The following is a 5755-nucleotide window of genomic DNA, read 5'->3' as shown; positions in this document are numbered from 1 at the left end:
TTCCAAGGTCCTGGACCATCTTTACTGCCATTACTCTGAATTCTTTTTCTGGAAGCTTGCCTATCTCCACTTCATTTAGTTGTTTTTCTGGGGTTTTATCTTGTTCCTTCATCTGGTACATAGTCCTCTGCCTTTTCATTTTGTCTGTCTTTCTGTGAATGTGGTTTTTGTTCCACAGGCTGCAGGATTGTAGTTCTTCTTGTTTCTGCTGTCTGCCCTCTGGTGGATAAGGCTATCTAAGAGGCTTGTGCAAGCTTCCTGATGGTAGGGACTGGTGGTGAGTAGAGCTCTTTCCTGTGTTTAAATAACAGCTTGTTAGCTGACTGACACCCGGCAAGTAATTTATCTACAGCTCAGTTTCCTCCTCTGTAAAATGGGAGTAATAGCACATACCTCAGAGTACTTAAAAACTTATCTAGAGGAATGAATTACAAATTAGCATGAGGAAAAGCTTTGGAGGTGATGAATATGTTCAAGATCTTGATTGTGCTGATAGTTCATGGTTGCATAAATCTGTCAAAATTCATCAGATTGCACACTTGAAACGTGTGTAGTTAATTATACACAAGTTTTACCTTAAGAAAACTGTGTTTAAAATACTATTTGGCATTTAGAAAATATTCAATAAATATTAGCTATTACTGTGAGTAGACATCCTGGAACCTTCTTTCCAGGTTTCTAAAATTCCAGTCACATTTGGGGCCTCTGCCATGTACCTGGGCTCTTCTGTCATCCCTTGGCCCACCCCTGAGTAAGGGTGGAGCCTGCACTGACCTAGGCAAGGAAGTGTCACCTTCTGGTCAGAGAGGAGAGTATACAATGGTGTCTTCTGCATTTTCTAAGTGTTTAAATTTTCTGTTTTGTTTCTTTCTTTTTTAAAGAAATCATTTACTTTGGAATAGATAAGACATTCTGATGTAGAAACTTAAGGGCACAAAAAGACACCTTCCACATCTCTTCTCTCAGTTCCCTCCTCAGGAGTAACTGCTATTAGTTTTGTCTAACGCCAGCTCCCTGAAAATATCGCCCAAACACTGACTGATAAGGCAAAGCTGGGTTAATTCAAACTGTGGTAAGAGAACATGTTGCCTTGAAGGCATCTTAGTAGCGTCTGGGAGGGGAGGGCTAAGTCAGGAGATTGATGAGGCTCTGGGGTCTGGGTTAAGGCGGGGGGGGGGGGGTGCGGTCTATCAGTGTAGTGTTTGATTAAGATTGGGTAAAGATCTTGTTTTAGGATTGTGGACACAGCAAGGTGAGGGTTTCAAAAAGTCTTCAAGAATAAAAAATCATTTGATAATTGACTATGGAAAAGCTGATCAGTTTAAAATGGTTTTTCTGGATGTTTCTGAAATGAATAATATGATTATTTGCAACTTTTATTTTCTGGGCAAGAGGTTCCTGGAATACTGAAGTCATGTTAATGAAAATAGTGGAATGGTAAAGTCAAGTTTTATGGACAGCAAATTTTGTGGGTGTAAATGGTTCTCAGTTTCTTTCTTTTGGTTTGTGTTTATTTTTGTTTTGTTTTTTGTTTGTTTGTTTTGGCCACAGAGCATGGCATGCGGGATCTTAGTTCCCTGACCAGGGATCGAACCTGTGCCCCCTGCAGTGGAAGTGTGGCGTCTTAACCATCGGACCGCCAGGGAAGTCTGGTTCTCAGTTTCTTGGATATCTTTTCAGAAATATTCTGTGCATATTCAAACCATACATGTACAAATTAAAGAAATGTCATCTTTTACCCTCTAACAGGTGTTTCAGAAATCCAGAGACTGGGTATGAGATATTCCTTACATAATAGCTATCCAATATCATTTACTTTGTAGTTATACGTGATGTACTTTTTTTCAGAGTGTGAATTTTTTTTTTTTTTTTTTTTTGCGGTGCGCGGGCCTCTCACTGTTGTGGCCTCTCCCGTTGCGGAGCACAGGCTCCGGATGCGCAGGCTCAGCGGCCATGGCTCACGGGCCTAGCTGCTCCGCGGCATGTGGGATCTTCCCGGACCGGGGCACGAACCCGTGTCCCCTGCATCGGCAGGCGGACTCTCAACCACTGCGCCACCAGGGAAGCCCCAGAGTGTGAATATTTTAATCAAAATATGACTGAATGGAATTACCGTTTGAAGTATGTCTTTGAGTAGTTTTTCCCCCTTCAGCAATTTATCTAACAGACAATGGTTTTGGCAAAACCAGTGGGGCACATTTTCTCTCATTCTTGGTTTCCTCTTTTCCATCACATAGCACATTACAGGACTGTGTGGCAGGGGAGAGAAATACTTACTCCATAGCACTGAAATATGAATGCGATTGGAGAGGCCTTCACCTAGAGCCTAGTGAGGGAAGTAAACACTGAACATATAGTTATGAGTGAAATAAATATAACAAAAGATGGGAATTATGGGAGCTCAACCTAATCTTGGGTCCAAAGTAAGATTCCCAGAAGTGATTCTTGTGCTACAAACTGAAGGATAAGCAGGAAAGATATAGCTAAAGGGGTGACAAGTGGGAGGGATGTTCCAGACAGAGGAAGTAGCTTATGCCTTCTCTGGAAACGGAGGTTATTTTTCCCCATTTTCTTGTTTTCTGTGTCCAGCCATTTGTTCTATGCATCTTGTGATCTCCTTTCTAAACACTTTGAATAGGAATGTACACAAAGAATTTTCCAGTTCAAAGTCATCATCCTGAATACATAAGACTCTATCCTGTGATGAGGTCCCTCATCAGCACAGGCCTCTCATGTTAGTGGTCCTAGGGAGAGACAGCTCTGTACTAGTTTTTAGTTTTTAGGAGATACAATGAAGATTATTTTCTGAATCTTGGATAAAGTTCAAAAACTGCCCACAATTGGCAGAAGATAGACATAACTTTTTAGAATGGAAAGTGTCTTTAGAAATCACCTAGTATGATCTCTTCAACTGAAAAATGAGGAAACAGACTCAAAGTACGGAATTCTTTGTGATATCCGAGACGAGCAGCACGGGAGACCTGAGGGCTGTGGAAACCAAACAGGTTGTGATCTCACAGAAAATCTGATGTGCTGATGTGTCTCCCCAACAATTAGACTTCTGCAGTGTGTGGGAGGTGGAGATGATTTCAAATAAAGGCTAAGATAACTAGGATCCTTTTTTTTTTTTAAACCAGAAAAATTGGTTTTCTGGAGAAATTCCAGACAAATGTTCAGAGGGTCTCTTACCCTAGGGATAAGGAATTTCCTTAATTAGGTCTCAATGCTGTTCCCCGGGAAGGACTCAGCAGTTCATGTTCTCTGTGGCTATGGTTCCACCCTCTGGGAGCTCTTTCTTTGCTAATTTCCTCCTTGCCCTCATCTGAAGAGGGCATTGGACCACTGAGCAGGTTTTACATCACCTGAAGAAGTCTGAGTCCAGGAGTAATTATTCAGTCTCAAATATTCACAGATTTTTCTTTTTTTAAATTTAATTTTAATTTTTTATTGGGGTATAGTAGATTTACTCACAGATTTCTTAATCCAGGGTCATGGTTTCAAAATTTAGTCAGCCTCTTATCTTTTTATTCTTGTCAGCAGCCACATCTGTATTTCTTTCTTTCAAGACTTACCTCTTGAGACTTCTCTGGTGGTCCAGTGGTTAAGACTCCATGCTACCAATGCAGGGGGCACAGGTTCGATCCCTGGTCAGGGAACTAAGATCGTGTATGCCACGCAGTGTGGCCAAAAAAAAAAAAAAAAAAAAAGACTTACCTCTTAATTTAATTGTGGGTACTGTAGGCCTGAGGTTTTGGCAACTAATGGGACTACCATAAGGTCTAATTGGCCTTCATTATTCAAAAGCTTTTCCACACAGCTGTCTCTCCCAATCCCATAAGACTCCATTTTTCTGCACTCTTTCCCCTTTCACTCCTGATTGAAAAATGGCCAGTTCTTTGCTATGGCCATTTCTTGCAGTACCTATTCAAATGCTGTCAAATGCAATAACCAATACACACTACTGATATTCTATTTTCCAACTTCTTCTGGAGTTATAATATCATCAAACTCGTTATCTGACTTTATGTTATTATAGACAAAATAATATCATATTTTCCCAGACTTTCAGTCTCCAGCAATTTTCCTCATCACTTGCAGACTTGTCCTTAAGCCACAGTTACATACTTTAGGAATTTAATGAGAAAGCACCTTACTCCTAGAACTAATGAGCCAGCATTGGTTAGGTTAAGTTGTAAAGTAACCTCAAAGATGAGTGATTAAAGTAAAAGCTTCATTCCTCATTCTACATGTCCATGGAAGGGTGGACAGGGCTTCCGCTCCATGCTGTCTTTATTCTAGGACCCAAGGTGACTGAACAGCTGCTGTATTGAATTATTGCTATATGCTGTAGCACAGGAAAGGAGAGAATAAGGTTAGTTGTGTGCACTGGCTCTTGAGGCTTCTGCCCAGAAGGGATGCATATCATATCCACCCACATTTCACTGACCAGAGCAAGTCACACGGCCATACCTAACTTCCAGGGGGTGGGGAAGTACAATCCTATCATTTGCCTAAAAGGAGAATGATCTGGAACATTTGTGACAAATTTTAAGGCTGCCTCAATATGGTAAAAACATAAGAGATTTAGAATTCGACATGAGAGCCTTAGTCCCTCTTCTCGCTAATGTTTATGTTACCACGAACAAGTCATTTAGCATATCAGTTTTGGTAACCTCGTCTATAAAAATGGAGAAAACAGTCATTAATTCAATGAATGCTTGAGAGGAGCCACTAAGACATCACATGTGAAATCACTTAGCCCAATATCAGTTTCCTTCTTTTCCTCCATTCACTGCCCAGCGATAATGTATCATACGGTTTCAGTTACATTCAGTAAAGAAAAATTTGTATGTGTTGGTTGGCTGCTGCAATGTACATGAGTAATTTTCTTCTACCCTACCATACTACAAGCTTTTTGAGAATAGGGACAATGTTTTATAGTTCTTCTGTATCTCTTACATTGCCCAGTACAGTGTTGAAAACATGATTTGGGTCACATACATATTGATTATTTTCTCCTGAAAAGTGTCCTACTTCTAGGGAACTGGGTTAACTTTCAAATGAAGCTTCCAATAAATTTCAGTTTCCTCTCCTAGCACTTGTAGCTTTTGTTTTACAGCCTTTTCCAACTGATTATTTTATTTTATACTTAAAATATCATGGGGACACAAAGGAGATATTATATTCATTTACAGTTAAAGAGTAGAAATTAAGGGAGATTTCATGAGTTCACCCTACAGTTCACCTTTTGACACAAGCAACCTTAGAGGTTTATAATCCAAGAAACCACTGACATGATTTGGGCCGTGGTTGCTGAGGGAGAAGGAGACCAGAAAAATGGATAATGTGCTACTTATTTGCAGTGGTTTTTCTGGATCTGGCTCTCTCTAAGGACTTCCAGGAAGCCAGACCAGGGACAGAGTTTGAGTGCAGGCTCATTAATAACCCCCAGATCTAGACAAGACACTGTTGACCTGAAACAAATAGACTCTCAGATATTTCTCCACCAAAGATGGATATATTCTGGATCAGCCCAGAACTGCAATTCGGGGTCTGCAACCATGGCGAGTCAAGTGCAAGTCCCTGCACAGCAAAGGAAGGAGAACACCTTTATAGAGAGGAAAAGAAAGTTGGGAGGGCTATAGTAAACAGAGTCCATGGGTTTTCATCGGCCAAGTCCTTGCCAGGAACAAAGAGGAGTCTTTCTTCTTCCTGTTGGGCTCTGCTATGGCTGTGGGGTGTGAGATCTCCCCCT

The sequence above is a fragment of the Globicephala melas genome, chromosome 10, assembly GCF_963455315.2.
Source record: "Globicephala melas chromosome 10, mGloMel1.2, whole genome shotgun sequence".
Lineage (NCBI taxonomy): Eukaryota > Metazoa > Chordata > Mammalia > Artiodactyla > Delphinidae > Globicephala > Globicephala melas.
Note: the sequence above shows the minus strand (reverse complement) of the source record.